Below are 27,948 nucleotides of genomic sequence, written 5' to 3'. Positions count from 1 at the left end.
TTTCGACATATGGCATCGATCAGTGATTCAAGAGATCAGTATCATTTTTTTCGAGGTCTCCAATCTGATATCATACCAAGGTGGATAACTAACCTAACAACCACTTGGTTGGCGTAGTTTCCAAGTGTATCTCCAATAAATTCTAGTGAATTTGTATCTCTAGATTCAAATTCACTACAAATGGTTGCTAAACTCTAGTAATTACAAATTTACTATAATATTAAGCAGAGAACAATTGAAGTTCTATTCTACGTGAAGTTTTATACGTGTAATCATTAGAAGATAAACGTACAAACCTCCCCTGTCTAGGGGCTTAGTGAGATGTTATCCCCAAACTGAAAATCGCTTATGGAATCATCGCTGATCCACCCCCACTTGTTGGTGTAGGGGTTGCTCCAGGGCTGGGGGAGCTGGTACGCTTTCAGTGTACAGTCACCAGCTGATCAGCTTTACTCTGCACAGTCACCATCTGATCTACTGTACTGTATACAGTCACCATCTTATCTACTGTACTCTACACAGTCATCATCTGATCTACTGTACTGTATACAGTCACCATCTTATCTACTGTACTCTACACAGTCATCATCTTATCTACTGTACTCTACACAGTCACCATCTTATCTACTGTACTCTACCCAGTCACCATCTTATATACTGTACTCTACACAGTCACCATCTTATCTACTGTACTCTACCCAGTCACCATCTTATCTACTGTACTCTACACAGTCACCATCTTATCTACTGTACTGTATACAGTCACCATCTGATCTACTGTACTGTATACAGTCATCATCTTATCTACTGTACTCTACACAGTTATTAATTGATTTACTTACTGTACTCTACTCCATCAACATCTGATCTGGTTATGTACAGTATATACTTATATTTGTATTAAAAAATTATAAACGCTATAAAATTGTAATTAAAGATACGCCCAAACGACAAAAAGGATTATATGGAGTGATAAGAACACTGGCGCAAAAATGTAATTGCGATTGCTGCGTATCGAACCCGGCTCAAATGCTTGGAAGGCAACTATGCTCACTGAAGCATTTGCTACATGTTTTAATAAATTTAATTAATATATAATTGTGTGAAAGAATGTATACAAGAAATTGTTAACAATATAAGTAGGACTGTTAATGCATACACTAAAGCTGTAATTTCATAAGAAAGGATGCGCGAAGGTAAAATATAATAGACCGACAGTTGATTCTCTGGACGTCGAACACTAGAACTGAGTACAATAATGTAGGACAGTTGTCATTAAATTCTTCAACCATTTGACTGGATCGTAAGAGGAAAATCAGGGGCGTCGGTGATAATGCTGTGTAGCCTTTGGAAGAGGCTGTATTTAAGGCTCCGGCTCACATTTTTTTGCTGTATTTTCAGTCTTTAGCGTATGATTTGGTTGTGTTTAATTTTCTTGTGTCCAAAAACATGTTTGCGTAAGTAAAAATATTACATTCGTAAATTATTAATATCGTACAGGGTAAAGTAATACTATCTAATCAGGTTTTCTTTTTATTGGGAAACTTTAATCGCATAATTTTAATACAATTTTGATAACAAAAATTTGAACTTACCAAAGTTATTAAAGGAAGATAGCAAGATATTACAAATTATAGCAAGATATTGTTCGAGTAAAGTTCTCCATTTTGATATTATTTAAAAGTTATTGGTAATAGAAATTTTTATTCAATTAATACATTGATATTTCAAGGTTGAAGTAAATAGTTTTGATGGAATACAGTTTAGTTGCAGATATAACTTTGAATCTGTGCAACTATAACAGGAAGTAGAACACGCTGCACAAAGACTTTTTCAACATATTTTCAATTTAATTATTTCGCTTATATAAGAAAGAATATGTCGATTATTTATTATTGATATTAATTTTAGAAAGGTTTTAATTTATTCAAATTTTATAAGAAAGTATAATTTTGTTTTGATTATTAATTTTGGGTGAAGAAGAATTGAATTTTAATTTCAAGACCTTTCTTGATTTAACAATTGAATATTCTGTTATTTTTTTCAATAGTCCTTGTTCAACATCTGACCTTAACACCAAAATGTATTATAAAATAGTGTTACGTTTACTTATTGAAGAATAATGATTAGAATATAAAAACCTCAGGTAATCTTTTAAAAGATTTAGTGTGCTTTTTTGCATCGCGATGAAAAGTATCGTTCAATATTCATCTCGAAAGTTCTATACCCGGCTTCTATCTCGAGCGTAAATGAAATCTAGCCCCATAATAGATAACTTTCGTGCTATTGTAATTTTATCACTAGTAATAAAAGGGATTGTTTTTGGTGCGCAATCGTGTTTTACGAACCAAGCGAAGCCGGGCTCGGAAATGCTATTAAGCGCCTAAAGACATTTTTGCTCCTGTTAAGAAAGGGTTTTATCATACGGGAAACAAAATTAAAACTTAGTGATTATCAAGAACAGCTATGTGTCTTACATTTAATTCAACTGAAACAATAACAAAGTTTAAGGTTAGCACACTGAATACATTTGAATTGTGCGCAAGCTGATTTTTCAGATCTTTATAAACAAACACGTCATATTATGGACCAGCTGTAATTTGTGCAGTATGATAAAAAATTTCAAATTGTCAAAATATATCATTACAAATTTAAGTATGTGTCATATTCGTGAATACTAATGCCAATCTCTATACTAAGATATCATTTTTATGAAAGCCATACGGGATTCGTGTAGGTGCTAACACAAACTGAGCCAGTCTTCTAGTATAATGCCATGTGGAACTGTATAAACCCCGCTTGGCGGGTAATCGATGTTTATATCAGAAAGGAACGGATATAAACAGCTCGGTTGATCTGTAAGATCGGCGCGGCTTAGCGGGGTGTTTCGCTCCAACCGAGAACCGTTCACAAAGGAATCACCAGTGATCCTCTTCCTCCCCACTTTGTCGGTAAATACGGGGGTAGCTCTGTCTGTGTACAGATCGGTGGGGCTGCTTACTCACCGCGGTCTTCTGGTCGATCGGCGAGAATCATCGTTCATACTCCAGTCGCTTCACGCGAAACAACAAGTACTTACTTTTCTGAATGTGTGAATGTAGGGTAGTATTGCGTTATTTACCAGAACAAGAATTATCATAAATATAACGGGTTCGTTTTGGCATCACGAGATAAAAATACTAGATTTTATTAGATTAAATATAAAGAAAATATTAGATTAGTTTTGTTTTTGTATTGTACAAATGAGAGAGCTCCTACCCTTTGTTTTGTCATCTAAAAATATTACCCATTAGCCATTTGTTTGTTTACAAAGTTTTAAAAATCTTTTATATTAGAAGTGGCAAAACACTGGTACAGAAAACCTGTCTTACTAAACAAGAAGTAATTTACAACGAATATTTAGATTACCTAAAGTCAACAAATCTAATTTTAAACAGTCTTTTCAGTATATTGCTCCTAAGTATTTTAATCAATTACCACCTTATATTAAATCATGTTCCAACTTAAAATCTTTTTTAAATCAAATAAAAAATTGGCTATTTTCTTATGATGACGTGTTTTTTCTAAATGCTACTCTTGTATAATTAATTACATCTATGTATATTCTAAATCTACTATCTGCTCACTCAAGTTGTTTTTATATTTACTTTGGGATGAGTCTTATAATATACGGTACAAGCATGTAGACCTATATTAGTTATTAAAGCAAGAAATTTGTAATTTTTCTTTTGTCATATAATGTAATATTATAATCTTTAGTTCCTCAATTCAGCACAGGCGCCACGGAGTGCGAGTTTTTTAATTTGTTGCTGGACTCACAAATTAATGGTTTATATTGTAATTTTCTAAAATTAATTATCGTTGGCCACAATTACTGGATACTGTGGTCAACTTATATTCCTATGATTAAGTTGTTTTTGTATGCATACTTTTAAAGGAATAAATTTCATTATTATTTTATTTATTTAATTATTTCATTTATTAAGGACTTAACAGGACCTTGTTAAAAATGTTTCGTTGCCTCTCCCTCCGCACTCTTGAAAGATAACTTTTAAAGGCATGGTTTCATATTGGTTTAAGGAAGAGCTCTATCGGTTTTGGGGTAGAAATGTCAAAATTGAATGTATAAATAAAATGTCAAAATTGATATATTGGTATTACAGGTAACCACGGTGACACCGAGCATAAGCACGTCACATTGTATCATGTGATGTGGTAACAATTGAGATAAAGGTACTTTGGTGGATTGTTTGGTGAGACTAACATTTGATAGATACTACGTTACTCAGTTGGGTAGGTGTATTTGTTACCTTACTTGTCGATTATTACTTTGCTTCTTTCTATTTATTAGTGATTCAACATATTTGAATTCCAATAAAAGTTAATTTGAACCCTACAGCTATAATTAAAGCTGCAAAGAAATGTTGCACATGCAATTCCATAAAAACGTTTTTACAATTCACAGCACCCAGTGTAGTAATATTTGAAAGAACACTCATATGTGTTTCCAGAATTGCCTACATAAATATGGATAATCAATATTTATTTAGAACAGGCTATTCGTTAAACAGAATGTATTTGCGTAAGTGAACGTAAACATTTCCCAATAATGCAGATAACATTTCTCAACAGATTCTTCGATTTAATACTGAAAATTTTATTACGTAATCTATATGCTATGATCATCGTAACCCCCAATTCTTAACGCAGTTTTACAAAACGAGTCAAGTTATTTGTACGCGTACGCAACTACTACAGAAACCTTGTCTTTGAATAGATTGTAAAAAAATTGTAATGCAAATTTTATGTAATAAATTAACTCAAAATAGGATTTCGATTCAGTTTTGAGAAAAGGCTCTTAACCATTTTATAACTCAACTACATACTAGAGGCCTTTTAATTGAACGGATTTAAACAGACATCGATATGAATGCTCTATTGTCTATACAACAAATAAAAACCCTGTATTTCATAAACAGCATTGGATCCAAAGACGGATCCATTTTTGGACCCCAATCCAAAATAGTTTTCATTAGAAACCTGGCGGATGTATTTTAATTGTTAGCCGGTGTTAACAATAAAAAAATTTCTTCGGTGACATAAGAGACAAGTGCGTGAGGTCCTAGTATCATATATATAAATACAAAAAACTATATATGTAAATATAATAACTCTGAACGCCATGTGGGTGGATATTTAAGGCGTTCACAACTGGCACGAAGGTTTTATGAAATTTTCCTGCAGTTGGAAAATTCAAAAGGCCAGATCTTCTTGAGGTCAGGAACTGATAGAAACTGATGCAATCGAAAACCGTGGGTTCCTTGAGACCAGGAGCTTCCAAAGCCGGAAATTTTGCTCAGTCCGCAAGATGCTAAAATGAGTAAACTCTAAGGTGCCAAGTACTTAAAAGCTAAGCCCGGAGCTGCCAGAAGGCAGAGTTATCATTATTCAAGAGACCGGAAGTTATCAGAGGCCGAGATTTGCAAGAGGCAAGAATCTGTAAGAATCTAGAAGCTGCCGAAGCCCGGAATCCGCGAGAGGTAGATCTTAGAGGCTGAAAGCTCTCAGAGGCCGAAAGATGCAACAGTACACAAACGAATAGAGTCTGAGAGCAATCAGTGGCTAGATATTTAAAAATGCCCAAGAGTAGTTTGTTGCCAGGACTCTCCACAGGTTAAGAACTCCCAGAGATTGAAAGCGATTGTAAAGCTGGAGATTTGAAATATCGAGAGCTGCAGAATCTAGTTCCCATAGATCAAGATTTCCCAAGGACCGGAAAGCTTAGAGTGATTCGATGAAATTTATATTCTAGAGGATTACAGGTTGCATGTGGCTAGGTTCCTAGCTAAGTTTCAATTCAACTTATGAACTTATTGCAACGTGTAATAACCTCAATCTTGCAAAAGAGCTGAATTGTCTTGTTAATTATTTGAAAGTTTTTGTAGATAAAAGGTTCGTTTTTTAACTGAAGCGCTAACTCTTTCCTAAATCCATAATATATCCCAACAGGCTAAATATAATCAGAGGTAAAGATCGGAATATTCGTGTGATCCAAAACTAAAATATTTTTGGAAACTAATGTGGATGTAGAAGATAAGGAATACACCACACTAAGTGTCGTAATAGGCCTCGCTGAGGTTGCATGCAAATTTTCAAATTTATAGTTCATTTCATTCTCGAGATGCCATGTGGATAAATACATAGGTAGTAGCTAATCACACAACAAATAATTTGACACAGAAATTAAGCAAGAGAGAACTCATCTATATATATAAAAATGAATGTTTGTATGTTTGTCCTTTATGGAATCGTGAACTATTGGACCGATCATGATGAAAATTTGTACGTATATGTATTTTTCCACGGAGAAGGTTTATAAGCTATGCCCATCCCTTTCCCGATTCAGGATTCCGCCCCACTGGTTACAGAAATACCCATAAGAAATGCATTGCAGCAAACATATGTTAACGTCTTTTCAAATTTTTAATCAGCTGTTCTTTGTAAACATATATTACACTTATAGTTTTAAAGCATAGAGTAAGCTTAAGAGAAACGACAAATTTTGTTTAAACTGTTTTTGCAATCACTGTTAAACATAGACTTTACTATCCAGATAATACAATTCAAATTTGACGTAAAAATTCACCTTTAACTGCAATATTTATTTAATATAAACCATGCTCATGCTTGATCAGAAGAGTAATGCAGATATCATAATTACTATCTTACGTTGGCTACAAATATAAAGAATGTTATAAAATCAACCTTAGTTGTTTTTTTTGACAGAAGTATGGTTCTCAAAACTCCGTGTGTACATATTCTCTCGATCGAGACAACAAAGCAAGCTCAATCGTGGCATCGGAGATATAACTAATTTAATCTAAAATTTATTATAGTAAAAAAAAAATTTACTAAGTAATATAAGGACTTCGGTTCTTAAGATTTGCGTGCGAAGCCGTGGGTAACAGCTAGATAGAGGCAGGAATATGGTACATACCTTCATAATACGCCCAAGAGGCTCACGATGGAACGACTATCAATTATCTCAGCAATGTTTAGAATGTGATAGAAAAAGAATAAGTGAATATAGTGTACTGTTTTCAACGGGAAATTGCGTGCGAAGCCGCGGGCAACTTTTGCAAAAAATTATTGAAATGCGCAGCAAAGCGCGCCGGGCCCGCTAGTTCTTGTATAAATAAGGATTCATGCAAAATTTAAAGTCTACATACGAAATCTTTCTTGACATATCTTGCCGCATGATACATTCACGTTTTCATTCTATAAATCGGGTTTCATACCGGTATTTAAATAATAAAATTCTACACAGCAAGTCACTCCAAAATGATGATGTGTATGTAGGCTTCACGTGTTAATATGTTCCACCCTTGAATCTTTAGTGAGTGTATTGAGTTCCTTACACAGTTTAAACAGAGTTTAAACAATGTTTTATTCTGCTATTTTCTCGTGGATATATACCATATACGCTAAAGATCAGCCAAATTCCATAGGCATAGACCATAATCGAATTCTGTGTTCCTCATCTACAAATGAAGCTTGTAGACCCTTGTGGGAGATGTGTGTTGCAGAAATTTTTTTGAACAGTACATATCGCCGATATCATGTCAACTTTCTGGTTGTTCAATTATTGAGGACCCAACAGACTTCCTTACAATCAAGACAGTGTCCGTTCGTTTGTCTGCCTATCCTTCTGTTCATATCCGCCATATTCTTCATATTCTTAGGGAGTCTATAGGGTGGGTATCCAAGACGTATTTATAATTAAGATACAGAAGTAAGGAATATTGCCCATTCAACAAAAGGATGATGTGGCTCGCAGAGTCGATATGACGAGGGCATTTGTTATAAGTAAGTAAGGCCGGGAAACTAACGCGCACAATATTTCGTTACCATGATAAACTACACGCAGGCCCTTCACAAATCAGGGGCGAAGACAGCCATGAAAGTTATTCCATTTTCATCCCCTAATGTCAGTTCCGGGCTAACACGGTTTGACAATGCGCTCCAGCCACCCACCCTTTTGGGGTGTGAAAATCGTTGGTTCCCGTGGCGCTCGCTTTGTCGACACGCACGAGCGCACTAAACGAATCGTACTGGGTACCGCTACCGTACTTCCCGGAGAGGAAATGCGTTTGACGGCGTCAGGAATAACTTCATCATCCCCCATCTAATGCCTCCATAAAGTTTTGACCGGGAACTGTCCCTTATATACTGCTTTCGTGGAATTTGTTATTTAAATATTACAACTTTGAGCACACTGATTGTGTAATTAAAGGTGTAAAATCAAAAGCACAAAGTAATATATAATTCTCGAACGCAAGTTTACTACTTTAAGGTCCTAAACTTAAACCGTGTCCTAGCAAAGTCACTCGGCTGTAGTGAATAGTAAGTGTTATGTCAACAGGAATACCAGGGTTTAGCTAGCAACTTGTCACAACAGGTCCAAACATTCCATTAGGTCAAGCAATTTTGGACTGGCTTCAAGGCCTCAATCTTATTAGCAGAATTTTATAGTATGAATATTATTATGTAGCACTTATATTTTATTCCTAAAACCTTCAAGCTGTTTATGAAGGACGAGATAAATTAATCTATTATTCCGTATTAGGCTACTATCAATTTGCAATTTATTATCCGGTCAACTTCGCAAAATGACTTACTTTAATTAGCTGCAGAAATTTAATAAAATAGACATACTTGTATCACGTGTGTCACCTTTAATACTGCGTTGTCAAATTAAGAACAAAGACTTTTTAAACAACTAAAAATACATACGAATAGGAAAACAGTATGCACCACTGGAAACCACTTCAAAAATTTTGATCCTTTAGCCATTCTATAAAAAATTAAGACACAGTTTCATAAGATATGTTTTGTACTAGACTTATACGAGTATACAAAAAACAAAAACGGAACCATTTAGAATTTTTATGGTCATTAGTAAATAAAAATCAATAAACATGTTAATATATTTAAGTTCAATGACGGAAAATAACCTGTATTCAAAAAGCAAACGATGATTAGGCGACATGCCTGGAACCAGGTACAGTATACGGCTGTTTGTGCAACGTCGACCAAGTAATGAGCAGCTTTGATGGGCGACTCTGTATTAGCTCATCCCTTTGTGTCCCCCTCCCCTCCCCCATCAGTCTTCACTCACTGCCCTCCACAGCAGCATCAGCGAGTTTTAATTCACTTCTCGACCACGTGCGGCTTCATATCCCGGCACCCCTGCAAGTATCCCGGAGCTCACTGTATCCCCGGCTCTCCACTCCCCAGGGAACGCGCCACATCCGCCGGGCGTTTCTTTGAAACAACTTAACAAAGTAATGAATGTTCCACTCTCCAAGAGATTCATGCCTACAATATTGATGTTAGAACCAGGACATTTCTTTGGTTTCGTTACTCTTTAAGTACGGCAAGTTCTTTGAGAAAAACACGTTTTAAGTGAATTACCTAGCGCATGCTTGGGGGAGGGGAGAATTATTTTGCCTTTTATAAAATTAAAATTTAATTTTTATGAAATATGTAAACGAAGATCCCCTAAGAAAAAAATAATCTAAACCATTCCGAGTTTTGGTGGGGTCCAAAACAGGAGGGTAGAGAAATTGGCCGAAATTTCAAAATAATGTCCTGGTTATACTTTTCCTTGAAGCATTAAAACCAACCGTTAACCAAGGCATGATCTTAGGGTTTACAGGCACAAAAAAACTAAAAGGACTAAATTCATATAAGTTTGAAAATGGTCCAGCTTTACAGTGCTCATATATTAGAATATCGTGTTTAACTTTCCGGCGGTACATAAAAATATTACTGTGCTACAGCTTTTGTTTAGAGTTGTAAATATTTCTGTTTTAAAGTCCTATTTTAACAATTTAATACATCAATTTAATTTAGGTATAATATCAATGTTTATGTTATTACCAAAGTTTACTCAATTATATATGTTTAATACTGTTATGTAACTTTATGTAAATAAATATTGTTCCCACAGTTTGCCTCTCGTTCAACACATTTCAGGGCGGTAACAGATTAGTATTGGAGGTAAACTCAGCTCATTTAATATATTACATATTCAATAATAATAGTAAACAATGATGTGGTTGGTCAGAATTTACTAATGGATAAAATATCAGCCATTTTATATATTAGAGCTTTTTTGCATTTACTTAAAGTTTGTGGCTTTGCTAACTGTGCTGATCCATGCATTAAATAAATATGGAAAGGTGAATACATTTTTTTCGTTTTTTAGTTCTTCATAATAATATCACATGCTACTTGCAATACACTAACAGTGGTAAGACAAACGTTGAAAGAGTAATATAAAATACAATAATTGGAAATAAAAAAGTAAATATCCTGGATTGTGCAGCCTTTAATTATAGACCATTCTATAACCCAAAAGGTTCTATAATCTAGGATTTAATTAATACTAACATTAAAATTAAACAGAACAAATGTTAGAGCAATTCCTTCACCGCTTCGCCAAAATATATATTTTTACCCAAATACTGTTCATTTATAAAGACGGTTTTATTTCCTTTAGAAAAATGTAATTGCTCCTTTTTCCCATGAGGTTTCATATTTTCGAAATAAAATATTTTTTTTTTTTTTAAAGAAAATTATATATTAAATGAGAATAAGTTTCGGGATTAAAATTGAAAATGTCTCTAATTTTTCTTTTTAATATTAACAATTTACAATTATATACTAACTATACACAATATTTAACAACGTTAAAAAAATACAGCGACAAATTTTAGAAGCATTTTCCTACAATTCATAGACCAAAAAGAAAAGGACGAATAGCATTAAGTTAGAATTTACACATTCCTCAAGCTAAGTAGTTCGGGTAAGAACTATTTTGAAATTCGCACATTTTTGTGAAACACACTTCTAAAGTAACTTAACCTCTAAATCGATGGGAATTTCGTATATATTTAAAGTTGTGAGTCAATTTTTAAGACCCATTTTATATTTCTTAGCATTTGTCGCTGGTATTATCTGTGCTGAGAATTTTGAATGACCGCCAACGTGAGTTATATGTCAAAATATCCTGCTATTTATCTGTCCTTATTTTTTTACAGTGCATTGCCAATCAAACTCAATAAAAATATATACGTAAATATTATTTTCAAACACAATTATAAGAGAACTAGCTATCAAAAGGGTAGAGATTTTATTTAAACTGGTTACTTGTGCACCAATAACAATGTGATATATATATATATATATATATATATATATATATATATATATATATATATATATAAATAATAAATAAAATAAAACTTTAATGTTGCTTATCGTCATCTGTTGATAATTATTTTCACATTTAAATGTACACATTTGGCCCTAAAAAGTATCACGCCCCTGTAACCGGTCACAATAATCAATCTTGTGTGTGTTTCGTCTGAAAAGGGGTATAATTTATAGATCGTAGCCAATCAAATTAGGATGTTGTCTTGCGGAAACGGGACAAACAAACTAAAATCGAGCAAACGTCAGCATTTTCAATGTTTACAGCGGGAGATGTTTATAGATGATCAGCAAACGACCTTAACGCAATAACTTGAGTGGTTCTATTTATTACAACGTACGCCACACCAGGTGTTGCATCATAATAGGCTTCGCTGAAGTCGCATTGAAAACTTCAAGTCTTTACCTCATTTCGTACAGCCCCCAAGTGAACGGAAAAGAAAATCTGTCAGCTTTTTAAGTGATGGACTTCGATGATGCTCAGCCAAATCCCATTGACAGAGTACAGTAAAGTGTGCCATGTGCGTGAAATATTCCCATTTTTGTTTATTAAGTTAGTTTCAAACCGTGTTAAATTATAAATATTCCTGTAAAGCTATGAAGGATAATACAAGAATGTGGTGACACCAAATATTCTCATACATTTAAAATTGATTTTTATTTTTTTTGTACTCTTTGAATAAAAGTTTACACACAAGTTTACTAAAAGGTGGCATGTTACAACTCATGTGATTATACTCAGTTAGTTTACAAATGTAATTATTTTGCTATTTTCTCTTTGCCATTATGGTTACATGTATTAGGCCAATTAAAAAAATATTCCCTAACGCTTAGCCAAATCGCATGAAGTAACATGCACCATAATCGAACTCAGTATTGCCTATATAGAAATAAAGTTTCATGCAAAATTTAAAGTCTATGTAGGTCATTTCGTTTCAAAGATATCGTAAGGACAGATAGACAGACAGAAATGAAATTCTTCGCTAACGCTCAGACAGTGACAACTATATATTCGTTAACGTCACGAAACCTCTTCAAAACCATGAATTAGTTAAGATGTACAAAAACATCTATCCTTAGTTGACTCCAGGAAAATTTTTAACTTTGGAAATCATTTCGTAATTTTTACACTGTTTTCGTTGTGAGAACTGTCTGTACCAATTCCCCGTAGCCTATCTGCTTAATAACTAAAATTCAAAAATGTATCGATATAATTCATTTGGTTCTTTACCAAACGACACGTTATGTCCCAAGAGTGTGAGTTGCGTAGATTAATGAGGATATTTTTAAAGGAGGGAACAAACGTTCTTTTATTTGGCCTTATTTTCAAATTTCCATCTGTGTTGAGCATTCACCTAGCTGAGAGAAATCCGTTTTTTGACGGTTCTCTATTTAAGATCATCTATACAATCACTTTATAACGTGTTTTAAACAGTAAGTTAGGGGATTGAACATGATTGAAATATCTGTAATTTTTCTTTTTTCAGAACGCACATCGGTATGACTATTGTACGGATGTAGTGACAGCCAACTCAAAGAGAGCCGAGGTCGGGAGATGCGGCAAAGCAGGACAGAAGCCTGCCGGCTACGGTAGCCTAACGGGTCACTGTATTAGTTTCATCCCTTTGTGATCCGCCTTCCCCTCACCCCTCGCATCACCAGTTTTAATTTACTTCTCAACTAGTGACTTGAAAGTTCGCTGGGTTCCTTTCTACTAATTAATTACATCTATCGGTTTAATGAAGGCTTTCCATCAGTTGATTTTTAATTGGAACGAGTCTTAGTTTATTCTTGACAACATAATTGATTTGGGTTTGTTTGTATTTTAAAATTGATAGTTAAATATAAATATAATGTTTTTTGCTTTATGTTTTTTATATTTCCAATAATACTTCAGATAAACAACACAAATAAAATAAAATAAGATTAATGACAAATAGTAAACACAAAGACAAAATTATTTTTTACTCAATAAATAAACAACTTATTTTGAAGCAAAAGTAAGAATAATAGTAAGCTATTTCTATTATATTATTATTTAATCTATCTTATTATTTATTACCTTATAAATTAAATCTATTACATTATCTTACATAAGTAAGAGTGATTTAGTAATAGTAGTTTCGACCACTAGGGTCAAAGTTGTTTTCGGTGCGCAATCATGTTTTACAAGCGAGGCAGAACTATTGTACTATACAATTTGTTATAATAATAAAACCAACATTAAAGCACAATTCTTAAATGGCGTTTGGAAAATTTTATGTAAACCATGGTAAAAAGAAAATAAAAGAAATAGCGTATAAACATTTGGTTCTTCGTTACGTTAAAATTAAACGAAAATATTTATTTTACCATTTGTAACGAAATGGGGGAAAAAAGGAAAGCGAATTTATATATGAATGATTTATTTAAACAGAATTGATTATGGATGCAATGACAAAACATATCGACAACTATAAAAGCCATTTGTGCAATGAATCTTGCAATACTAACAGAGCAATAACAGACTCGTATTTGAGCTACAAAGCGTGTTTAGAAAATGTGGACTATCACTTTGAAGAAATCAACCAAATACGTCCCAAACTTGGCAATTATGCTCAAATCATAAAACGGTAGGTTTTCTAATGTTAATTATTATTAATTTCTATAATTTTGATCAATTATTTTATTATGTATTATATGATATAATTTGATTCACATTTTCTATCCTTAAAGACCTTTATAAATTTATAAAATGATTTCACTAATTAGGAAATTCTTCTATGTAAGATTTGGTATTGCTACACTTCGATACACTACAAGTGTTGAAATATAAAGCAAAATAATAATACTCGAATATTGACTAGCCAAGTATTACAATAAAGAAAGTAAATATGTGTATACAGGCATACTACCGACCAATCGCGTTTTTACGGTTTAATAGACGTGGACGTGGGCAGGAGCGATAACGAACGTGCGTGCGTGTCGTGTGACTGGTGACGTGTCGCAGCGGAGCAACAGGCCTCATTAGCGTGAAGCGAGGCGTCAGGCCGCAATTATTTCTCAAATGTCTTCATGCCGGGGGTGAGGATGGTGATGGGGCGGCGGTGGAGGGCGAGGGTAACGCGTGGTGACATCCCCTAATGTGCTAATGGAGACTAACCCGCTGCGGCCTCTAGCAGCTCTGGCACTTGCTACCCCAATTCCAGACATTATACTACCATATACACACTGCAGGCTGTGGCCTTTAGCAGTTCTGGCACTTGCTACCACACTTTCAGACATTATACTACCATCTACACACTGAAGGCTGTGGTCTCTAGCAGTTCTGGCACTTGCTACCCTACTTTCAGACATTATACTACCATCTACTCACTGAAGGCTGTGGTCTCTAGCAGTTCTGGCACTTGCTACCCCACTCTCAGACATTATACTACCATCTACACACTGAAGGCTGCGGCCTCTAGCAGTTCTGGCACTTGCTACCCCACTTTCAGACATTATACTACCATCTACACACTGAAGGCTGTGGTCTCTAGCAGTTCTGGCACTTGCTACCCCACTCTCAGACATTATACTATCATCTACACCCTGAAGGCTGCGGCCTCTAGCAGTTCTGGCACTTGCTACGCCACTTTCAGACATTATACTACCATCTACACACTGAAGGCTGTAGCCTCTGACTGCTCTGCGGATTGCAACTCCGTTTTCAAACATTATACTACTATTACACACTGAAGGCTGCGGTCTCTAGCAGTTCACATTTGTAAAACCAAATTAAATTTGCCTCTTTCGGCACGACCTGGCATGACTGCCACACGCAACCAACCACCATACATCGTTCTTAACACCGTTTGATGCTATCCTCCAAACGTCGTAGATCTTGCAGAATGGATATCAAAAAGGTAGAGAGGTATAGAAGCAAGCAATGAACTATAGCGATTGCATAGGAGCGTTTGTCCCAGTGAAAAGCGATGATTTAATGATGTTTGGCCCTGGACCCGGTCACGTAACACGTGTGCGAAGGAAGGGGGAGGGGGCAGTAATGAGGAGTTGCTATGAGCACGCGTCTACCATTGTCGAGATATCTGATACGGAGTCCCATTATTGAAAACTTTCTCTATAGAGCCTTACGCGTGCAGTATCGGCGGCAGACGGGTTTTATTGTTTTCTGTTGTTTTTGTATGAAATACAAGTCATTGATTATAGTACCATGTTTCTGCCATAAAAGTAAGGACTTTGCAAGTTTTGAAAGGGTCGACATAAAAACCACCAACTTGTACTGTTTATGGCCACCTATGTAAACAAACCAAGCAGGACATGTATATCTCGAAAGTGCAGTGTCTGAATAGAGACACATACACATGTCCTTAGTGTTGTTAGTATGTTAGTGTAGATGAATACGATATATGCTATCGTCGCCAGTCTCCATGTATGTTTACGACTTACGAATTTTTACCACAAAACCCAACAATATACTGTAGATAAATTATTTTAAAATATCGATTCAATATGCGATACACAAGTACAAAAGCTCATCAGATTTATCATCAAAATGATACTTTAAATATTTATTCTAACTTTCGGTCGATTGAAGTTCCTTTGAACTGAAGTTAAACTCAAGTCCCGCCATTTAAATATTGAAACATTTTTATAGGTTTGAACTATCTTTCCTTAACCCTATGGTGAACGTATATCCGTTTGACTACCCATTTTAATTATGGTTTATGGTGACGTTAATGCAACTGTAAACTAATCATTACTAACTTATCTACTTAGTCAGGGCGTTAAGTTACCCATGGCGTTAAATTGACCAGGAGATTAGTCTGATAATGGGTTAAGTGAACCTTTGAGTAAGATTGGCAAAGGGGTTAAATTGAAAAAAAAAGTTAAAATGACCAGAAGATTGGACTAACCAGAATGTTAAATTGACTAGGAAATTATTTAGATCATAGGTTTACTTTACCTAAGCGTTAAGTCAACCACTTCTTTCCAAAGGGTTAAGGTATATCTCGGAGGTATTCAATTAACTAGGAGTTCAGTTTGACCGGGGATCAACCTAATTTAGAAGAAAATCCGAGTTCAACGATAACATCAAATCAGTAAAAAGCTGTTGACATCTGGAAGATGAGATGCAGTTATGTTAGTAAATGGTCAACCCGAGTTGAAGGAAATGTTCACAAGGAAATTGTTATATAAATTGCAGTAAACAAACTGGAGCAGTGACGTAGAATCAAGCAATGGTCTCGCTGAGTAAGGTATCGCGGCCTAATTGCCAGAAAGGCAGGCGGGGGGCACGTATTTATACACAGATATCGATATCAGAAAGCGAGCTGTATCGGTGGCGTGCCGGGTGATGATGGTGGAGGGAGGGGTGGAGGGAGCGTCACCATGGTGATGAATGCAAGCCAAGGATTACATCCTCGTGTTTCACTACATTTTAACAGATTACAGGTGGCTAATACAGCTCTCTGGCTGGCAGCGGACGTTAAAAATCGACTGGGGAAATAATTTAGTCGACCTTCAGTTTCAATATACCACGTCGGGTAGTTCACTGTTAATATTTTGTACCGTCGGTCGCAGCAGGTTATTGCAGTCGGATCCAGGACTTTTCTGATCTGCATCCAAACTGTTTGCTCAACTGTCATCCAGCGATATGACTTTTAATCATTATTGATATAGAGTACTTGATTTCTATATAATAAAACACAATAATTTGGCATAGTTACGTGATTCAGTTATCTCTTAGGTATAATTATTATTCCCAAACAGGTGCAACTCAGTGTTTGTATGCTGTTTATATTGGATGTCTGTACTGGCTGATCCTTATAGTTCAGGAGCCGTGAGCCAATTTACGTTGTATAAACGCACTACCTGGGTTTCTTACAATACACAGAGAATTCTTTCCTAGGAAAGTTAGGTTTGGTACACCGAAACGGGACGGTGGGATCGCATATTATATCACACATTATATCGTTTATCGGTATCTAGTTAAAATATGATATTATCATTACCTTCTCGCGTCGTATGTTTCCAAGCGACACACTTAACTCTTATATCACCATCATAAAACTAGATAGACTGAAGATTGCCACTTGTAGAGTATGTATTTGTTTACATGACGCTTGCTAACATACAATAGAGTGAAGGTTTTATTTAAATCACGATTGGATTTAAGTGTGCAAAGCTTAAAAATATGAGCTGAATAAATTATTGTTTCATATTTTTAACCTCTTTGATAACTCCCCCCCCCTCCTTTCGACATTATCAATTTATTTCTTGGAGAAAATTCCTTTATCCAAGAAAAACAGTTTAGTGCATATTTAATAGAAATTGGCTATTGGATTAGTAAATAATATAGAAACATACAAAAGCCTTTTTATTCTTTTTATTGATAATGACGTACTTTTATTTATTGATTGAAATACACATTAAAATTATGAAAATAGTTTCTATACGTGAATGTCTAAAAATTCTTATTTTTCTGTCTCCCTGCTTGTTCTTTTTTACATGATGATGTTTTTCTAAATAACCTTTAAAGATATATATATATATATATATATATATATATATATATATATATATAATATATTTTTTTTAATATGCTATACTTAGAGTGACATGGTACTAAATTTCTTTCTTAAAAAGTTCAGAAAAGCGGCTTGAGAAAAGTAGATTATTAAATGCCACAAACCACACCTTGAATCAAAATAGTAGGAAAACGAAAAGTTCAAAATCTTTATTTTATTCATGCCATTTTATTTTAGTTGGGCCGAACAATATCGTGTTATTTAATGAATATATATATATATATATATATATATATATATATATATATATATATATATATATATATATCTTCAATAAGAATAGAAAAGAATAGAAGAAAAGAACATAAAAATTCTCTATATTTCGTCATAAGACATTTTCAAGAGATATACAGTAGGTAAATAAGCAAATATATCAACAAAAAATAATAAACAAAAGAAACATCATATGTTAATAAAACTAATTTTGAATTACGTACAAAGAGTAAATAATTTTGCTTATTACAAGGAATATAAAACTATAAATTAAAATTGTAACGTGTAATTTATACATACTGCTATCCGTATCTCAAATTTAGACCATCCGGATGTTTAGTTTGTAGCACCCTCTGATGAGCTATTTCTAAATAATTTATTTTAAGTTTATGGGGGTTCTGAATTTTGTTAATACTTTTTAGAGAAAAGCATTCATCGAATTTTTTGTTATGCTCCATTGCGTGGGCCGAAATAGGATTTGATTTAATTTCAAGATTTGTATCGCTGCGATTTTTGTTCATTCTAATGTGCAATGGAGTTATAGTCTGACCAATGTAGTCCTTCGGACAGTCTTTACATGACAATTGGTAAATAACATTGCTGGATTCACAAGTCATTTTACCAATTATCGGATAATTCCTTTTCGTTGTGCTGCTACAGAAATGTTTTGAACTTATTATTAAATTACATGTTTTGCAGCGAGGCTTAAAACAGGGTTCACAGCCAAAAGGTTTGTTTAAATTTTGAGTTAGCTCATCAGAGGGTAGTTTTGGTCTTACTAATATGTTTTTCAAATTTTGAGGCTTTTTAAAAATTACTTTAGGTGGATTAGTGAATATATTTTTGGTTACAGGTGAAGCCTGTAGAATATTGTGTGCAGTTTTTATTATACCATTAATTTTGTATAGCCCTGGATGATAGGTGGTAATAAATTTTCCTTGGTTTTTATAATTCCTAGGAGTAGAGTTTTTTAATTTTTGCATGTTATCATTTACAATTTTGTTAGGATACCCTCTATTTCTAAAAACATTTTTTAATTTTTCAGTGTGACAATAATAATCATGTTTATTAGAGCAGAGTCTGTTTGCTCTAATAGTTAGACTTTTCGGAATAGATTTTTTAACGTAACCAGGATGGCAGCTTGAGTAGTGTAAATATTGCATTGGATTTGTATCTTTGACATGGATTTTCGTTTTTAGGTGTCCCTGGTCTAAAAACACATCGACATCTAAAAACGTAACAAGATTTTTAGAAATATTGAAAGTGAATTTTAAAACTGAAAATGAATTTAATTGTTGAATAAAATGTGTTAAACTATCCATGCCATGTTGCCAAATAATAAAAATGTCGTCAATAAATCGGAACCAAACTAACGGTTTTAAATTTTGAGATGTTAAAAAATTTTGTTCAAGAAATCCCAAAAATAAATTTGCATATGAAGGTGCCATTCTGGTTCCCATTGCGGTTCCTTTCATTTGTAAGTAATTTTTGTTTTTAAATCTAAAATTATTCATGGTAAGTATAAAGGTTACTAGGGCAGATAAAAAAGAAGTAGAAGGTTTTGAATTCCTAGGTCTTAAATTTAAAAAATGTTCTACAGTTCTTATTCCATCGTCATGAGGAATATTTGTGTACAATGATTCCACGTCAACTGTAGCCAAAATTAGTTCACCGTCCAGGGGCTGGGGTATTTCAGAAAGTATTCAAGAAAATGTATATAACATATGTGTAACTATTTTCGAAAGTTTTAGCGGCTATTTCAGAATCACAGTGTACATAGAAAAAGTGTAAGTGACGCTTGTTACAGAACTCGAGCTAATCCTCAGAAAAGGTAAGTAACCGATAGCCCATTTGTCAGGGAAAGTAAGAGATTTAAAGTTTAACTTGAGTTCCAAACAATTTAGCTATTAGTCTGACTGTAATGCGCGTTTAATATTAATAAGTTAGTCGAAATCCAACTGTTATCCTTTAGCAAAACTGGATACAACAGACGTCTGGTCAAAATGTTAATTTTGATAGGTTTGGATTGATTGCAGGTGTAATTGTTAGACATGAATTGTCTTCTGTATTAGCTTAATACTGTCTAAGTCGATTGTGACGTCATGCCAAGACAAATAGACAATAGATAAGTGCAGTAATCAAACATGTTCGCATTAAATTTCATGACACCAGGACATTGAATTGCCGAACTTTAGTAGTAAGCCATGAGTTTAAGCCAGCAGGGATCATTTCTGGCTGGTTTACACCTTCCAGTTGAGCCACCACTGGGCACAGCAAAAACTTATGTGTCACTTTAACCTGGACAACCTTATAGGAGCGGCACATCACTAACCGCAAATGTTAAGATTCTGGGGTTCATTGGCAATTCGATAGGTCTAGTCTACTGTTGGAGGTGACTGTTGGAGTTGGTGGGGTTTGTTCCCTAACCTCAGAGGTTCTTGCTAGCCCCAAAAAGGGTGTGCCACCCCCTGCCTACTTTGACTGGAGAGGCTGGTTTAGAGCTGGCCTTCCCTTCTTCCGGGGAGACATGACTTTAAGATGTAGTTCCCTAATTCTTCCTCATGAATCTCGATAGAAGGAGGCCCCTACTCCCTAACCTTGCCCATCCTGAATATCCGGTCACTCCGGAAGCAGCGCAAAGGTTCTTACAGGACTAAGTGCAATTCATAAGCTTCTTGTCCTAAGAGAACAAAAAATTTTTAAAAATAAAATAAAGCCATGAGTTTATAAAAGTACAGTAATCAAATATGTATGACGCCTAAAATCTTATGATACCAGGGCACTGAGTCGCCGGTCTATACCAAACTATAACTTTCCTGAGAAAATGGGTGGAGTGACTATACGGGAGGTAAATGACTACCTGACCCAGTTCCGGCAATGGCACATTTATAGCGTACCTGTTTAAGATAGATAAGTTTGAAATCTCGAAATGTCGCTATGGGGCTACGGAGCACGACGACGTCAACCACATGACCTTCTTTTGCAGACGGAGGGAAAACGAATAAAAGGGACTTGAAGTTGTCATATGCTAACTCTCACCGGACATCATTATTCGAAAAATGGTATCTGACAGACAGACTTGCAATACTGTCTCTGCTTATGTAGAGGGGGTGCTGAAACCTAGATATTGGAAGAAAGGTAATACAGATTCGATGTTGTCCAACTGATAGTCTGATACTGTAGGAGTAGACACCTTCTTGAAATAGTGCGGAAAGCAGTCCTGAGAGGAAATGATGAATGGGCCGGTAAGATGAATGGGTGCCCCGCAAAGGAAAAATTCGCTGATGGTGCATTATCATTTTCTGATCTTATGATCTTAGGCCGATAATAATATGTGCCGGCAGAGTGGCTGGTACATTTCTAAAACCAGCGGCTCTTTCATTAATAAGGTAATACGTTAATTCCCCACTATCTATAATTAAACAATAACTTTTAAAATGACATAAGCTGATATTTCATATTAATGGAATGACTTACACAAAATATCCCAAACCTACGGCTCGTAAAATATTTAGCCGAGCACATTTGATTACTGCACTTTTTTTAACTCACGATTTACTTACAACTAACTTTTGGAAATTCAGTATCCTGGTGTCGTGAAATTTAAAACTAGCATGTTTTATTTCTGCACTAAGTTCATGGCTTACCTTTAATATAACGGTAAAATGCTATACGTAAATTCCCCACTAGTACTAGTACTACCCAAAAGTAATTCATCATTTATAGATCTTCTTTCCCTAGATTGTAAATTTACTTTATACACTAATGAATCAATTATTAATTAATTTTTTATTAATTGATTTATTAATAACGTTTAGAATCACTCGAACTAAAAATCTTGTCATCAACATAACCATAATCCGATTGTACATTTAAAGTTATTCTATTACTGTATTAATGTAATTATATATTTACATTTGAGATTTTCCGTATATTCACCACTTTGTTCATCCAATTGAAAAAAATGTATGAATTACTCGACGTTTCATCGTGGGTCATGCATGATCCATGCAGGGGCGCACCGACGGGGGGAAGGACGAATGGGATCTGCCTCCCACCCCCTAAGAGCATTTATTTCAAAATCATCGATCACTTAATGTGATTTATTTTGAAAAATAAAAATTATATGTATGTTGGAACTTTCAAATTAATCACAATCTAATATATAAATTCAAAATGTATGACTAATTTAATTTATGAAATACATGAATTATAATTAATACATGAAATATTTGAATTTTATCGTCACGCAGTAACTACAAAAGTGAGATTAATTAAAAAAAGTAGTCGATCTGATTTAAATTATAATATATATAATAATATATTAATTTTTTTTATGGAGAGGTAGGAAAAATGCAATTACGCACGCAGGTGGCCAGCCTGTAGTGTGGGACTCCCTAAAAACGGGTTTACCCACTAAAAAACCTCCTCTACTCTTTAGGATTCTAACCTGGGATTGTTTATCACATTACTTCAGGCTAGTCCTAAATTTGGCTTAAGCCCATATTAATAATAATAATAATATAATAATATTATAATAAATTATTATAATTTATAATAATTAACTAATTATTATACGTTGAAGAGTGCTCATAAATTGGTACAGTTACATGTTCCAGTTACTGTACCGCTAAAGTAATCCGCGTACTTTGTACCAGGAATGATGGTAAACGTGTAAAGTATCGCTATTGTAAAAAGTACATGTAAAAGTAACTTGTACCGGGTACTTTCAGTCTCAATTTAATTTGTGTTTAAAAATTAAAGGTTTTAATAATGGTTTATAAAATTAATAAGATAATGCTCAAGATAATGAATAAGAACTTCATAACGTGAGCAATAACAGGATTTTGTGGAGCACTCGGTTAAGAATAAAAGTTAAGATAGTAATTTAATATACAACATTATTTTCACATTATTACAAAATTCTAAAATTACATACTCAATTACAGTACACTTTTATCTACCTTGTATAAATAATTGGTCATAATCGGATAACAACTTTCTGATTTAAAAATGTTCAAAGTTGCAGTTTGGATAAAAAAGTGCCGGATACCCAGAAAAGATTTCTGTGTGTACCACTGGATCCATGGTATATTGCGGAAATATAAATAAAATTATGGCTTTTGGAATGATACGGGATCAAAATTAGCATCAAGAAAACCTAAAGGTATTACAAATATAATAATTAGCAGTTGGCTATTGAAAAATTCATTTGTCTCGAAAAAATGTATGGTATCATTTGTTCAACAATCTGCTATTCATTATTCATACAATTTGAAGGCTGGAAGACAGTTAGTTTCACTCTTATCAACAAATTAAATTAAAAGATATTCATTACTAATAATTATTTACCGCACAAAACCTTAACAAGTTTTTAAAACAAAATAAATAAATGATAAATAAACAAGTATTCATTACTACAGCGTAATCTTTAAAATAAAGAAAACTGTGCAAAAAAGTGTTAACACAGAACATAACGGGGCTAATTACACAGGAGACTAAACTTCCAGAGCCGAGAGAATGAAAGATAAATAAAAACAGGAGATCGAAAGCTTTGCTCTGAAAATGGGGCATTAAGGAGACTTCAAAGCAGAATGACGTAAGCGGCTTTGGTCTACTCCGCCTGTCGGTTCTGCCGGGAACACAGCTTCAACTTCGCTGGTTAAATACCAACTTCGCCGCTGATAAGCACGGCATGTACGACACATTTCTCCTAAATGAATACAATAATATCGCACATTAAAATGTTATGTTTATTCCACTTTCAAGTTTATCGGCTGAGCGTTAGCGTTTATACAACTCAGGAAGGTAGCAATATTTATACAATATTGTCTCTCCACCTGTCTGTCCGCCCAATATCTCAAGAACTAGGTCATCTACAGAAGTGAAATTTTATATGAAGCACCATTTGTATATAAACTTATTAGGGCATGGTAAATTCTTACCATATGCCTCCTCCATGGGGTTCGCCTTAGCCAATGAAGTCTAACTGTCCGCGAGATACTTAGAGAATGATTGAAAATTTTGCCATGGCAAAATGGTTTAATATCTCCTTCAAAAGAACTTCAGCGAAGCCTATTACACCTGTTTAATCCAACTTGCATTCCAATTCAGTGGTAAAGTAGCATTTATTAACACTGTGCTTCCGAAAAATTACCCGCTCATAATGTTCTGACACATGCACAAGGACTTTTAAATGTTAAAACGATAAGATTTTTAGTGCCTTCAAAAATATGCCTTTCATTAAATTTTTTTGTACTCAACAAATAAATAAAACAATACTGTACAAAAAGTTAAATATTTTGTTTAACGTTTAAATATTAAGGGGTGACGCAAAGCCAAATAGCTGTTTTTCTCCTAACGAAAAGTAACTTTTCGTAGTGAACTCTAACAATAGCTAACGTAATTTATATTAATCGCTTTACTTATATAACTTATCGCCTTGCGTGTCAGCAGTCTGTGATATTGGTAGCATCCATTATTTTGTATTTAACAGGAACATTTGTCAAAGAAGGAATGTGTAGAGGTAGCCGGTATCCTGATGATGATAAAATATCGTATTAGCTCACGAATACCATCGCTCAGCTCAGTTCGAGTTGTTTGTTCAGGACGTGTTCAGATGCAACTGCATCATCAGCTTGTTCGTTATATAAGTTGTGTTAATTAACCAGAAGACATTGTTAGGTGACCTAAACATCATACTTTACAAGATATAAAAAATAAAACATACGAGATATGCAAGGAATTTGTAATGCAAGGAAATAAAGTAATTTCAATATTTGTTGTAAATATTAGGCTTTGTCTCATTGTTATGCGATTTTGAAACAGTATTTTTGTTAGATGTTTCTTGCAACACCCTTTATTTTGAAAGCTTCTTATCCTTCAGTGGTAATGCATTCCTGTAGTGTTACAACAGCTTTCATGTTAATTAAATTTACAATTTTCAAATTCATTTTAATATGGTTTTTATATTTTCCCGATGTGTGTGTGCATGCGTGCGCGTGTGTGTTTGTGTGTGTGGAGTTACACATTATTAATTTTAAGGTTCCTCGTATTTTGTAAATGAGTGGGTTTTATCTAGTTTTCTAAATCGTCTATTTGGCAACAATAATTTGTGGTGAATATTTTAGTACTGGAGTCACTGAAAATTTTGGTCAGAGGCCATTTGATGCCCATTCTATAAAAAATTCAGTCATGTAGTTACACACAAAAATATTTACCAACATTTGTTATTGCTTTAATTAAGGTAATGTCACGAGGTAAACCAACATTATCTATTATTCCATATATATATATATATATATATATATATATATATATATATATATATATATATTATAAAGCAGCCACACGATTCATGACTAACAAGTTGAAGTAGCACAAACATATCTCAAATATTAGACTATTACGTAGTTGAGATTCTATCTCATATTATTATTCTTAATTATTATCAAAACGATTAATATTTTAAGTATTAATAACTTAAGTTAGCATTTTAAATGGGTTTCTTAATTTTAAAAATATAAAATGAAAGATAACATATGTTATTTTTATTTTGAAGCTTTTGAAATTTACTTGTATTACAATTAATCATTATATAGGATTTTATAATTAATGTAGTTAAGTGATTACGTTATATACTAATAACTCTTATTGTCAAAGTTAAATAATGAATATATTCATAATATTTAAATCTGGTTTTGTCAACGACCTCACTCAAAGCCAAACGCCTGTAGTAAGTAGTTCACTGAGAAAACATCCCTAGTAATAAGGAATCTCGGATTTCTAAAAGAAGATAAATTAAAACCAAGAAAAGGGTGTAAAAGGATCTCTCTACTTGGCACGTCTTTGTCGAAATATAAACTAACTTTCCTGTCCTCCCCCCTAACACTTAATTTTGAGATAAGAGAGCACAAGATAGAACTCTGCCCATGCGTCTTGATAACAGATGTACCGGCTCTCGCCCTTAGGATGTATGGGGCAGTTCCTTATCAGTTGCGATCAGAGGGTGAGACATACTGATTTGCGAAGTACTGATCGTGGACTTAAACAAAAAAGATACTGTTGCTTATTTTGAACTTAGTGTAATAGAATGGAATTATCTTTAAGTACTTACCACTAAGTATCACATGCTAATTAAGTACATACGTAGTGAACAAGACTTTCCTTACGTACTGTGTAGTGTACTTAGTTTTTAATTTCTATATAAAGAATTATGTCTGATGCAAGAACTGAACACATTGTATATCGTAGTATACAAAATCATGATACAGTTTATATTATGTACGTTTTAGACCTATTCTTTTAATTTACTTTTTATATAAACACCCTTGGCGTCACACCGAAATCAGAATATAATTTATCTTACTAAGAAATATTGATTGCAACGTTCTTATTTGATTTTTTTTTAGCCTGTTTAGTAACATTATTGTACAACACATTTAACAAATTGTTATGGTACATGATACGTGTGCCAATTTTTGCATAAGCACACGATTCTGTTTTTCATGGAATCTAAAGTGAAATGTCTTTTATGAGGGAAATCTATTGTCAGCTGTATTTGCTGGAGCAGAAATAAGATAGTATAGGCAGATTTAAAACAATATTTACCCTCAGAATACACTTTTTAGCTAAAGTTTGTAACACACTTGTCTTATAGCCAACCTCAGAAACGTGACATATTGCCGGTTATAAAACCGAAGGCAAAGTGATACAAAAGGACTGAAAAGTGCCATTTTCAGCCAAATACTCGATGCGGTTGACGAATACTGATTTAACTTTATTTACGTATCTCAAAGTTTGTTCTTCAGTGTGTCAAGTAAATTAAAAAGTATTGTCGCTTAACCAAATTTATAACTTCCCCATTTCGACCCCTCTAGTGAGGCTGACAATCAAAGCGATTTGTATGACTTTCTTAGTGTGCTTATACAATTCAAATTGGCTCTCGGCTTCTGCACTAATCTGACCAGTATGTTAGTTATTATCAAACTACCAGATTTAACATTAGATTTGAATATTAGACAGTGTTTCATTCAAATACATATACAAATTTTAATCTGTACCATCAGCTGATTTCATTTGCCTTCGGTAATATTATAGTTGTATAAGAATATGAGCCCTGACAAACTTGTCATACTTCTCTCTTAAGTTTCAGTGCATAATCGTTACGTATTATATAACATATAATAAGTCATTTATTTGCGCTTAATTTGGAAAAAAATATACAATCCTAAATCAGATCAACGATATAATCGCCAAGCATTAGTGTAATACAAGTTTCTCGTCAGATTCTTTGAGTAAGAATGAAGAATGTCCATAAGTGTAACCGAAGTTGCTCGTCAGATTTTTTTATTAGGAATGGAGAATTTGTTCATTATTCTATCCGTAGCCCTGCATAATTAATTAATTATGCTGTTTTATCGTTGTCTTTAGGGTTACACGTAAGACCCATGTAAATATATTTGCTAAAACTCAGCAAAACATTATGGAGTGATATGCACCTTCATCGAACTCATATTAAAATGAAGTCAGTTTTCTAGATAGCGTGCGGTAGCACATAGAGAAGTTAAATTTTTCTAGTCTCTCGAGTGATAGACTTCGCTAACGCTCAGCCATTAATTTATGAAAAAAAGTTATTTTAGTATGGTGGAAAAGGTAATTTTTCAGTCTCTTTTTATACAAACTAAAAAATGTAAAATCCATATATTCAACTGTTTTTCTATGGGCCGTATTAACTATGCTTAAAATGTACCGCAAATACCACATTAAAGCCTAAAATTCCTAGTGAAATTTACGTGTGTTTGGGAAATGTATCTTGAAAGACTGTGACTAAGAAAATGCTCAAAATAAAAAAAATAATAAACCAACTGAGCATTGATAGATATTATGG

At 33.9% G+C, this 27,948-nt stretch overlaps 1 protein-coding gene across 3 annotated transcripts in view; it reads right to left on the bottom strand.

The window, feature by feature from the left end:
• The window catches only part of LOC124359783 (protein Skeletor, isoforms B/C), a 176,038-nt gene that overhangs the window by 66,705 nt on the left and 81,385 nt on the right, over positions 1 to 27,948 (bottom strand). The window lies entirely within an intron of this gene.

The sequence above is a fragment of the Homalodisca vitripennis genome, chromosome 4 (assembly GCF_021130785.1).
Source record: "Homalodisca vitripennis isolate AUS2020 chromosome 4, UT_GWSS_2.1, whole genome shotgun sequence".
Classification (NCBI taxonomy): Eukaryota; Metazoa; Arthropoda; class Insecta; order Hemiptera; family Cicadellidae; genus Homalodisca; species Homalodisca vitripennis.
This window is presented reverse-complemented; position numbering and strand designations above follow the sequence as displayed.